Here is a 12567-nt window from a genome sequence, read left to right as displayed (position 1 = left end):
TATAAGTGAAACTTGGTCCTTCCCATCATATTTTTCTGTTGCCTTTATTCAAGTGATAAACTATATATAATATAGTTTATTTGTCTCAGTAGCTATCGTATCTTCATTTGCAGAGCATAGACCTTTTCTTTTCTTTTCTTTTCTTTTCTTTTCTTTTCTTTTCTTTTCTTTTCTTTTCTTTTCTTTTCTTTTCTTTTCTTTTCTTTTCTTTTCTTTTCTTTTCTTTTCTTTTCTTTTCTTTTCTTTTCTTGTGGTAACCCAAGGATTTCAACAGATGAGAATACACATCTTGCAAAAACAACACTGATGAAAATCATTGTTTTAGAAAAGTTGATAAGGGAAGTTTTCTAAGGCGAGGTACACTTTAGGAAGCCAGTCCACTGGAAAAATACATTATGGAAACATTATTCAACAAGCCTACAGAGTTACTGAAATAAAGTGTGTGATAAGAAGGGAATGCAAATCAGCAAATAAAAAACCAGGAGGACCTTTAATTGACTTAGAGGCAGTCGTACTTCAGGATATGTTGTATGGCTTCTTCACCGTATATACTGCATCTCACAGGCTCTGATTCTTCCGCCACTGAAGTCAATGGAAAACTCCCATTGGCATCAGTGGAGCAGGATGAGGTCCATACTGTGGTATGTAAGGTAAAATGCATCTTCATTAATGCCCTATGTATCTGATATGTTCCTTTAGAATTGGCAAAGTGCCCGTGAATGCTACCTTGATTTGTGGCAACAAAGGACATACTTGTACATTTAAATATGATAGATTGACTAGGGTAACAGCTGATGCTTCCAGATAAATAGAAAGCTCTATCCACAATATTTTAAATGATCGGACAAGGACAGGGCATTCTTTGGACACTTGATTCTCACATTTCAATCAAGTTCTCAGGAAAAATTGATCACTTGCAATTGCTGCATTGTTACGGTTGTCTAGCTGAGTTTGGTTCTGCAAAGTTTTGAACTACATGGGTCTGTTGAGACACTGGGGGACTGGATTGCTCAGAAAATTGACTACCTCAGAATGTAACTGTAGAGGGGAATCATCACCGAGTGGGTCTGTTTCTAGTGGGATTCCACAGGGATTGGTTCTTGGCCCTGTGCTCTTTACCAGCTTTTTCAATGACCAGGAAGAAAACATAAAATCATCACTGATAATGTTTGCAGATGACACCAAAATTGGAGGAGTGGTAAATAATGAAGAGGACAGCTCACTGATTCAGAACTGTCTGGATTGCTTGATAAACTGTGTGTAAGCAAACAATATGCATTTTACTACAGCTAAATGTATACATCTAGGAACAAAGACTATAGGCCCTACTTATGGGATGGGAGACTCTAGCCTGCAAAATAGTGCCTCTGAAAAAGGTTCAGGGATTGTGATAGATAATCCACTGAACATGAGCTCTCAGTGTGATGCTATGGCCAAAAGAGCTAACATGCTCCTGAGATGCATAAAAAGGGAAATCTTAAGTAGAAGCAGAGAGGTAATTTTAACTCTGTATTTGGCACTAGTCTGTCCACTGTTGGAATCCTGTGTCCAGTTCTGGTGTCCACAATTCAAGAAGGATGTTGATAAATAGGAGAGGTTTCAGAGAAAAGCCACAAGAATGTTTAAAGATTAGAAAAGATGCCTTATAGTGATAGGCTCAAGGAGCTCAATCTATTTAGTTTAGCAAAGAGCCGATTAAGTGGTGACTTCAATGTAGTCTATAAGTACCAACCTGGGGAAAAATATTTAATAATGGATTCTTCAGTGTGGCAAAGAAAGGTATAACATGATTTAATGGCTGGAAGTTGCAGCTATACAAATTCAGACTGGAAATTAGGCCTATATTTTTGATACTGAGGTTAACTAACCATTGGGACAACTTACAAAGGGTTGTGGTTGATTCTCCGTCACTGACCATTTTAAAACCAGGATTCAATGTTTTTCTAAAAGAAATGCTCTAGGAATTATTTTGGGGAAATTCTCTGGCCAGTGTTATACAGGACATCGGATTAGATGATCAAAATGGTGCATGTTAGCCTTGCAGCCTATGAATCTGTACTCATGTATGTGCCATCATTGCCATAGTATTGGCACATCTCAACCATGAATAGATTTCTATCTTCATGTTTGACCCCTATGAGTTGCAGAAAGTAGTACTGGAATTTTACAAATGGAAAACTGAAACATAGGGTAAATTAGTGACTTCTCCAAGGTGACACAGGAAGTGTGTGGCTGAGCTGGGAATTGAATCCACTTATTCTGAGTCCCAATCAAGTTTCCCATCTGCAAGACCAACACAGAAGAGCTAAGGGATTTGTAAGATGCAGTTAAGAGTTAAGTGATTTATAAGAACATCATTCCAATATTCTACATTAATCAAAACAATTTAGGGAGATGTATTACCAACAATCAAAACTCACTTTATTTAAAGGTCTAAATTAATGTTTTAATCTACAGGACAAATACTTCACTAATGATGAGACAATGAGGATTTTTTAATAGATTTACTTTTTTATTGTTAAGTAATTTCTACAATTGGCTTAATACAAAGGTACTGATTGGTGTGGAGATATTGTAGCAGAATAATGTACCCAAAAAGCCAGATTAAACATATACAATTAAATCTGGTTCTGTTCTAGTTTTCATGGAAGGAAACATAAACTTGGCTTTGTAGAATTTCATCCTCTTTCTTCAGTGAGGAGTAGCTTCTGCGGCACACTTCCTTTAGAATCTGTAGATTGCTTGTGTAACATCCTCCAGGACATGAGATGGTTTGCTGATCTGTATTTTTGGGTACAAAACTTCTTCTGAGTAATTGTTTATTTTGTTTCTGCCATGAATGAGATTGAAATTATTCATACCGGAAACTTTGTTTGTGTATATGTGCTACATAAAAGCTTTTATCTCGTAGATACTGAAGGAGAGCCATCAACTAAAAATATAAATTATGCTGAGAAAAAATGGACAACTTTTAATGAAATACAAGAAAACAATAGTTTCTGTTGAGATTGGTCAGCACAAGACAAAGTAGAAGTGGTTTATATCTTCAGAATCCTAAAATGAAATCATTTTCCTAACCTTGGTTTTCTGCTCTTTATTATTTTATAAATCCTAGATTTTTTCTCTCCCAGATCTTTCATAAAGCTTCAAAAAACCATAATTTTGTCTTTCAGTGATTTACATTCTCTTTTCTTAGATGGTGTGGTGGTACTGTAGAGGTAATTTCCTCCCTAACTTCATATTCTAAAACAAATATTCATAAGAGAAGCTTAGATATAATTAATACGACAATAAGTATTATAATAACTTATATAGGGTCATATTAGCTACCTCCTTCACCCTCTTCCCCACTACATACTTACTGAGTTAAATTGCATCAGTAAGCTACAGCCCATATCTTTCTAAGATGCAGTTTGAGGAATGTAACTCATGTGCCAAAGTACAAGACATTGACTTGGCTCAAGCAGGAATCTTTTCAGAAGTGTCTCATTAACAATTAGTGGCCAATATAGCAAGAGAAACCAATGTTTAGCTTACCACCTACTTGGTCAATCAGCCAGGGTGCATAAAAATAAATGATTTTAAAAAAACCCATAAAACTTGTATTTTTAAAACTAAGTACATTTTCTTTTTTTAAAATAATCCTATTTAAACTTTAACTCTAGACAACACATATACTGTCTTTATTTATACTTATTCTAATCTATTAAAATTTAAACTTTTTTTTAAAATTAAACAGTACATATTTGCTGCCAAGCTTTTAAAGAAAGTCAGACCACTGAACTGGTTGAAGATGTTGGCTAAGCACCCAGAATCAGAGTTTGTTGAAGTGCTATACCAGCTTTGATAGTTTGAGAGAGAATATTTTCTTCATTTCAGTTTATTTATCGAGTTCAGTTCAATGATTAATTCATTCAACGTCAAGAAACTGATTGGGAGTTGAAAAAGCAGAAAAGCTTATTTTCTAACTTATGAATAAAAGTTAGGTGTGAGAGGATCAGATCTACTAGTTCTAAGGTCTTGAAGGACATGATGACCAAAAATTGAGTTCAATTCACTTCCTTTGTTTAATAAACCTGTTTGTTTTAAATGTAAAACATGTTTTGATAAACTTACTTTTTTCTTATATATCTAGCACATTTAAAGTAATTTTATTTAGCAGATAGAAATAGATTTAAATGCCTTTAGCAGCATTTTTAATCAAATTCTAATTTCCATCCAAATCGAGCTTGACACAAATCATGAGTAAAAAAAATAATCCTCTAGTAAATAAGAAATACATCACTCACCATTTTCTAACACAATAAATACATAAAAAATAAGAACTGAATAAATATATATTAATCTATATAATTTCTTAAATAAATGTGTTTAGATCTAGTGTATGCTCCCAGTTAGCAAAAATAAGTACCAAATTCAATGTAAAGGCTAGATCTAGCTGTATAACAACGTTTTAATTATTACCAACCAATAAAAATCAACCTTTCTTTAGGAAAATAACTAGAAAGTACAAATGCCAAACAAGATTAACATGGGTTACTTAAATCAAGTTAAATCATGATTTAAAATTTAAAACATTCCACCCTGGACTCGACACCTTTTACTTTTCTCATTGAAATGTGAAACCAGATAAAACAGGCTGGGTGAAATTCTGTTCTAGCTCACTAGTCGTTTCACCATGGCTGGTGTGTTGGGAAGAAATTGTGTGAAACTGTGGTTTCATCTGATTTCAGCTTGAAATCTGAAAACCCTGTGCTGTTTCAGCTGAAATTTGCTTTATGGCTTTGTTGAACCTGACAACTGTGGGAAAGTTCTAGTTTTGAATCCACACAAATTGGACTAGGTGGATCAATAGAGAGTTATTTCACCCAATTTTCTGAATAAACACTTTAACAGGTCCCACATTCGAAGAAATAGGAGACAAATATGTATATTGGAAAACAAGTGAGTTCATTATCATATTTAAGTGCCAAGGACAGAAAGTGATGTGTCTACTGTATATTGACATGATAAAATTGCTTTAAAATATGTTTATACTCCAAATAGTTTGATCATTCACAGACACTTGTAATGTGACACAGTCCATTTTGAAAACTGATTAGTTACAAATGGTTTCAGATACTGCATTAAAGTTTATCAATTTTTGTAATTGTTTAAGTTTCATGAGAAGTTGTTTGCTAAATATTTTTCCTTAATTTCAACAAACACATCTCATGGGGTTTTTTTCTGCATTTTTCAATCAGCTTGATACGAACATGCCCCGCAGCCACGTGCCATTTTTGTGGGGATATTTTTAGCCGTATATTTTTTATTTTTTCTCCCTTTTTGGTATGTGAAAGGCCCCTACATACAAATAAAGAAACTGAAAAAAATAGAGTTTTTTTCTCTGATTTTTTTTATTTAAAGTAATTTTAAGTGTAACGTGTGACGGTAGGGGAAAAAAAAGATCAGACTGAAGTGATTTTTATGCAACAATGCCCCTTTCATCCTAAAAAATCCTGAAGCAAACTACGTAGTAACTACTGTATTATAAAATAAAACAAAGTCAAACAATAGCAATGTTTGGGTGCAGAGGCAGGAAGAAGCCAGTAGCACTTATATGGTTCAAACATAACTGTGTAAAAGCTGGGAGAGGTTTAACATTGTAATAATGAAAAATTCCAAATTGTACCAGGCTCAGTAATTCAAAACTTTTGATAAATGTTTCGGAGTGAATTTCAAGATGCTGCTCTTAAACCAAAGTATAAAGATCTAAATAGTTTAGCACCTGGTTACTTGATTGGAGAGCCTCTCTCCCCACACCAGCATTACCACCAACACTCTAGCTGAAGCTCACTTGGTATGAACAGGAAGTGGATGGCAGAGTTTTTTGTGGGGGATTCTCAACCTTAGAATTCATGCTACCCTCCTTAGTTTGCCAGAGCCAGAATTCATTGCTCCATCTGGGCAGGCTGCAAAACAAATCTTTCTTCGTAAGCATTTTAGGGAAATTGAATGCCATAAGTGGAGGAGTTGAGACTGAAGGATATTCCTTGAGGTTTTGTGATATAAGTGGGTAGAACGTCTTTCGTTTTTTCTCTCTTGGAAGAATCTATATATTGGTATTTCTGTAATTGGAACTTGGAATAAAAATATTTCATTGCTATTTTAAAATTTGTTAATGATGTATTTCACATTTTGGGATCTTCCTAGAACTATGGCTAGCTCCTAGATTTAAAAAAAACTGTAGCCTCTCTAAATATCACTTCTAAACCATGAGGCTAGAGGAAGAAATGAAAATATTTGAAGGTAATGTTAATTTTACATTTTGGGAATGTTTAATTTTGTTTGGCTTGGCCACTTCTACCAGTAGAGTCCTAGTATTTATTTAGCTGAGAATGTCCATGCATACTGTGTTGGTTGAGATCCAGAAGCATGTACTGAAATTAGGGAAACAAAAACAAAAACAAACAAAAAAAAGGAAAGTTCCTTGCACTTTTATCATGCTTTTCAACTTCAAAACTAGATTTTTTTAAAATCTGCAAAGCATTTTATAAAATAATCTACACAACTCTCCTGTCAGTACAATAGGTAGGTGTAACAATCTCTGTTTTGTACGTGGAAGAAACTGAGGAAGAGAAATTGAAGTGCTGTTATGGTTATACTACCGATTGCAAAAATGGTAGCATTTTTTTCAACTCATCCGCTTTCTGTTATATTCTAAATCACACCTTCTTTTTTACTGATTAAAATCAAGTTTTTATTGCTTTTATTCCTATCAGCACTGCTTAGCCAGTATCATTATGAATACTGAACTAGATATTGGATTTTATGGCTTGTGCATCATCAACAGAATTCATAGAATCGTAGTACTAGAAGGGACCTCGAGAGGTCATCTAGTCTGGTCCCTTGCACTCATGGAGGACTAAGTATTATCTAGACTATAGACATGTTAGCTAAGTTTCAAATCTTTATTACTGGTAATGTTATATATTGCATTTATGTATTATGAAGAAAAATAGAGGGGTAGTTTAAAAAAACCAAACAACAACTACACTATGAACTTTACAGGAGCGTTCTTCACATGCATTCAGCACCTTTCCACCCACAAGTTTAGAGGAAGCTTCAAGCATGTTCAAGCTATGGATTGTAAAGCAGATAGAGAGATGTAGGCAGGCATCTTACAGTGCCTGAATTTATTAAACAGAAATATGGATGTGGCTGTAAATGCAAGAAATAAACTTGTGGAAAATCAGAACTGTCAGCTCCATTTTGTGTAGTTATAAAACATACAAAGTTGTCCGATTTTCATTTTTTATTTGCTCCCTCCCCAGTCTCATTAAATGTATATACTACGTGACTTGTGATGTTTATGGTTATTTAATATGAGATTACTGGTAGTTTTACTGGGAACCACATGCTAGTTATTTCTAAAATTGATTAAAATAACTGTTTTGGGGGATGGGATGGCTCAATAATTTGGTAATCACAATGTCACCTTCACCCCAGGTCAGTGATTGAAATCCAGCCCAGATCTGTAGTAATCTGAACAATTACCATCAGATGGCTGTTGATGATCTATTTGGACAAGTATCCGCATCAGTAACAGAATAGTTGATATTGACAACTTTGTTGGCAATCTCAACAGAGCGGTAAGTGAATGGGCATGGTAACTTAACTTTCTCTTTACCTCTCCAAGGGGTCCTTCTAGATGTGGTATGAGACACATTGCTGAAGAATGCATGCTACCTGTCTAGTACCTTTCATGGATAACTTTGTAAATACATTTTTTTAAAAATAGTTTGCAGATGAAAGGTAGTGGATTGACTATATTGGATAAAGCCTGTTGTCTACAGGTGGAGATAAGTTGTTGATTGTGACCTACAAAGTCCTAAATCGCCTGGGGCTGGCCTACCCAAGGGACTGCCTCGCTGTCTGGGATTGCTTTCTGTTGTTTTGTATAAGAACATTAGAAAAGTAAGAGCAGGTACAAACTGACAGGTTTCAGAGTAACAGCCGTGTTAGTCCGTATTCGCAAAAAGAAAAGGAGTACTTGTGGCACCTTAGAGACTAACCAATTTATTAGAGCATAAGCTTTCGTGAGCTACAGCCTGAGGAAGTGAGCTGTAGCTCACGAAAGCTTATGCTCTAATAAATTGGTTAGTCTCTAAGGTGCCACAAGTACTCCTTTTCTTTTTCCAGGTACAAACTGTAACCTCGAGTTTGTTTTCATGATTGTATTCCATGACTATTTTGGGTGACATTGTGACTATGAAAAGAAAAGGAGGACTTGTGGCACCTTAGAGACTAAGAAATTTATTTGAGCATAAGCTTTCGTGAGCTACAGCTCACTTCATCGGAGGCATCCAATGAAGTGAGCTGTAGCTCACGAAAGCTTATGCTTCGATGAAATGAGCTGTAGCTCACAAAAGCTTATGCTCAAATAAATTTCTTAGTCTCTAAGGTGCTACAAGTACTCCTTTTCTTTTTGCAGATACAGACTAACACAGCTGCTACTCTGAAACCTGTCGTGACTACAGAGATATTGCTGGTATTTTGTTCTCTTTTTTTTTTTTAAGACAGGGGTGTGTCTGTACAATGCATGTAAATCTTGGTATTGAGTCGAACCAGCCTTGTTGCTAATAATTTAGCGACTTATTAGAAGCTCATTTTTGCTCATCTTTGCTATAATATTACAGCTGCAGTTGTAGAAGTTGCTCCTGCCTGGGGCTAGTTTACTGCAGCTTTATCACTTGACTTTAGAGAGCTTTGGGTTTGTTTGTTTGTTTGTTTTATATGGGGGGTGAAAAGGGGGGTTGTTTGTTTTTTTTGTTCCTAAATCAATTCATGCCGCTTAAGTGTACTATGTACTCCCTTTCTCCACAATTTCTCAGCTGGCTGCATAATATTATCTTAACTTTTCCTATCTATGTTCAGTGGAACCACTAAATATCAATATCAACAAAGTGAACCTACTTGCAATTTGCATGCAGATTCTTTATGAAATCCTCTCTGGTCGAGTCTTCATTTTGTCTAGTTTTTCAATAATTTATTTTGAACTACTCTGTGTTTCTTTCTCATGCCTTTATTTCTGGGGTAAATTTTCTTTCAGTCCTCTTCATACCTTCAGAATCAGATGCATTTGTAGCAAAGTGTATTTAGTAATCTTATACTCTTCATAACAGCTCTCTGTTGAGAAGTATCCCACTTACTTTTGTTGGCTCCCTGCTGGAAAGTAGCCCTCTCGTATTTCCCCAATTTTCTAAACCAGCTAAGTGGGTGGAGCCAAGCTAATAGGATGAACATAATATTTCTGGACTTGGTGGAGGTAGCAGCACATAGCTCCATGGTGTCACTGCGTCATCATGGACCCCATCCATTTGAGCCCAGAGGCCCCCTCAGTGTTTTGGTTTGCAGTAGGCACAGCAATGGCTGCAGTACAACAAGTCCTATGTAAGGGTAACTCCTCATTAAGGCACAAATTGGTACCATTTTCCTTGAAGTTGCTTACCTTGCTGCTTATTGAATAAGGTATGGCCAAACGGAATGAAAGAGCATGCAAATTGACTGTATCAGACCAGTGATTGTAGTGGTGGGGACCCTTTCACAATAGTTATGTATGGTATGATACTTGTAGACCAATAACCCAGGAGTGTAACAAATGCATCCTCTTCAAATTAGATTCTTCCAAAGTTTATTTTTTAAAATAAAATTAAGGACCAATCTGGCTGTGCTGATTTAGCACATTGTCTGCACTCTTCCATCTCTGGATAGTTATCTCTTAAATTAAGAGGACTGCATGCATTTTCTGGCTCACTGCTTTATCAAGTATCTTTTCAATAGATAGCGGACTGCCCATACGAGAGAAAACAATACTTTCATTAGCTTTAACACCCTTTAGTCAGCTTTATTCCTTCTCAAAATACAGCTATGATGTTGCTCCCAAGTTGTATTCCAGTATTTCAGAAAAAAAGAAAAGGAGTACTTGTGGCACCTTAGAGACCAACACATTTATTTGAGCATAAGCTTTCATGAGCTACAGCCCACTTCATCGGATGCATGTCACTGTATCTGTATGAGTTTTTTCATGAAGTTGATAGATTTCCACTCCATACAGCTAAATTCAGTGCCTTGCATAACAACAGGTTTCAGAGTAGCAGCCGTGTTAGTCTGTATCTGCAAAAAGAAAAGGAGTACTTGTGGCACCTTAGAGACTAACAGATTTATTGAGCTGTAGCTCACAAAAGCTTGTACTCAAATAAATTTGTTAGTCTCTAAGGTGCCGCAAGTACTCCTTTTCTTTTTGTGGATACAGACTAACACGGCTGCTACTCTGAAACCAGTATTTCAGAAGTGGCTTATAAAACCACTCTCCTGATCAAATCCCTAGCAGGGCAGAATGGTCCAATGGACCAGAGGAGCAAAACAGCTTATGAGAATTCAAGAGCTTCCCATGATGAATTGTGATTAAAATTTAAAAAAACAAACAAACAGAAAAGTTAAGATGAATATCAGGCAAACTTCCTGTCAGTATGGGAAAACGAAGTCAGGCTACAAGATCTAATGAGTCTTTTCCATCTCTAATTTCTGTGATTATATTACTTTAAAAAAAATTAGCTGGAGAGAAGTGAATAATTATAGAATGGCATAGTTGGACTCCATCAAAGACAAATCCTGACGTAGTGCTTTAGAAATGAATATGAGAGTTTAGGCTCTCTTGAGCAGGGGCTCACTAAGAATAGATTAGGTCAAAGAAATCTAACATCTTTGAAGGAGCGAAAAAAATAACGAAAGCATGGCAGTGGATGTGAGTTACCTGGATTTCAATAAGGCTTTTAGTAAGTTGCCCCACAGACAATTGTTGAACAAGATGATAAATCTAGATATCAGCACTGATGAGAAAATATGTGCAAGTTGGCAGGAACAGTGAGGAGGGTTATCATTAATGGCACAAAATCCTCCTGGAGTGAAATGACAATTGGGTTCCCACAGGGTTTTGTGTGGAGAGCAATCCTCTTTAACAAATTAATTACTGAGTTGGAAAATTGAACTACTGTATTTGTGTGGCATCCATACTTGCAGATGGTACTGAAGCATGAGATAGTTGACACAGTGGTGGATATAGTGAAATTGTAGGAGCTTTTGGACTTGTTGGGTAAATTGTCAGATGACTAAAATATTCTTTTAAATTCAGGAAATGTGTTGTTTCTGGGCTGAGAAGAACAAAAACATGAAATACCAATTAAATATTAATGAGACAGGCAAAAAAGGCATTTAGAGGTGATATGAGCAGTATCCGTATCCTAATAGGGGGGATAGGTTGCTTTAAACAAAGAATACATATTAAATCTAAAGAAATGGGGTTTTTTGTTTTGTTTTTTGCATTTCTGCATGGCACTTCTGCATATTTCTGGAACATTGTAATGAAATTTAGGTAACTTAATTTAAAAGATCTCTAGTTATTACAGAGAGCACAGAGGAGGACAATATGGAAGGTTGACCTAAAGAATGGAAGGAATCTTTTTTGAGGAAAGAGATGCAGAGAGACTAAGGTGTGATTTCATTAAAGTTTTCTAGTACAGGAATTTAGGAGTAGGCACAGTGATACTTTGTAAGGAAGGGATCTCATATTTTCACAAATAAAAGCTTGAGCAGGAAAGGTTTAGGCTACATTTTAGAAAGGGCTTCTTGTAGGAGTTGTTAACATTTGGATTAGTCTACTGTATGATATTTGGAGCACAAATTGTCAACCACTTTAAAGCAAAGATAATTACTGCTTACTACACTAAGTATTTTATAAATGCCAATAGCTAGATATTTTGAATAAAAAAAATCTCCAGTAGTTAAACATGCTTACTGAGTAACGGCATACATCTGGTGCAAGATGTGAAAATGAAATAGATATTCCTTTTGGTTGTCTTAATCCACAAATTATGTCTACCTACTTTAAAAGAAGAGGGAATATTGCATTGATATTGCCACAAAATGATGAAAAGTGTCTGAAAACTGGTCCATACTGTGAAATATGTAGATAATGAGAACATCTGATATTCATGAAGGTGCTCACTAGCAATAAATAGAAATTGAGGGTCTCCTCCGCTTCTATGAGGGGAGACAATTCGTGCTAGGGTCAGACTGTACCATATGGTATGAATTCACCCAACCCAGTCAGTAATCCATTTCTCAATATCATTTTTCACAAAGATCTGATCCAAAGCCTATTGACTTCAATGAGCTTTCAGTCTGGTTCCAAGTGAACCAAGAGTGGTGGTGAGCTCAGAGGTATTGGTCTGTTACAGCCCATTAGAATAGGTTGTACAGGTTTCCATCTGAGGTCGTAGGAGCCGATGGGGCTAAGCTGCTGTGTGTGAATGAATAGTGGCTAGTGATCCAGGATAAAATTGTCTAGTGTCTAAGTGATGTAAGAGTCTTTCAATGGGACTTAGGTGCTTTTCAAAATGAGACTTAAGCCTAAGTAACCCTAGGTACTTTTGAGGCGCTTTTCTTCTCGATGGTCATAATTATTCTTTGTACAAAAGTGCATTCTTATGTTGCATGGCAGAAAAAAAAATAGAGTTAGGAATTTTA

The 12567-nt window shown here is 35.8% G+C and overlaps 1 protein-coding gene across 4 annotated transcripts in view; it reads left to right on the top strand.

Moving 5' to 3' along the window:
• The window catches only part of CTNNA2 (catenin alpha 2), a 790749-nt gene that overhangs the window by 70356 nt on the left and 707826 nt on the right, over positions 1 to 12567 (top strand). For 2 of the 4 annotated variants that reach the window (XM_084626180.1, XM_084626177.1), the window contains exon 2: positions 7489 to 7631. The exons of the other annotated variants lie outside the window; for them this stretch is intronic. The gene's annotated coding sequence lies outside the window, so the exon portion shown is untranslated. The remainder of the gene's footprint in view (positions 1 to 7488; positions 7632 to 12567) is intronic. 4 annotated transcript variants of the gene reach the window in all.

Source organism: Lepidochelys olivacea (assembly GCF_965140295.1).
Source record: "Lepidochelys olivacea isolate rLepOli2 genome assembly, chromosome: 4".
Taxonomy (NCBI): Eukaryota; Metazoa; Chordata; order Testudines; family Cheloniidae; genus Lepidochelys; species Lepidochelys olivacea.
The sequence above is the reverse complement of the archived record's forward strand: the minus strand, read 5'-3'. Positions and strand labels throughout refer to the sequence as shown.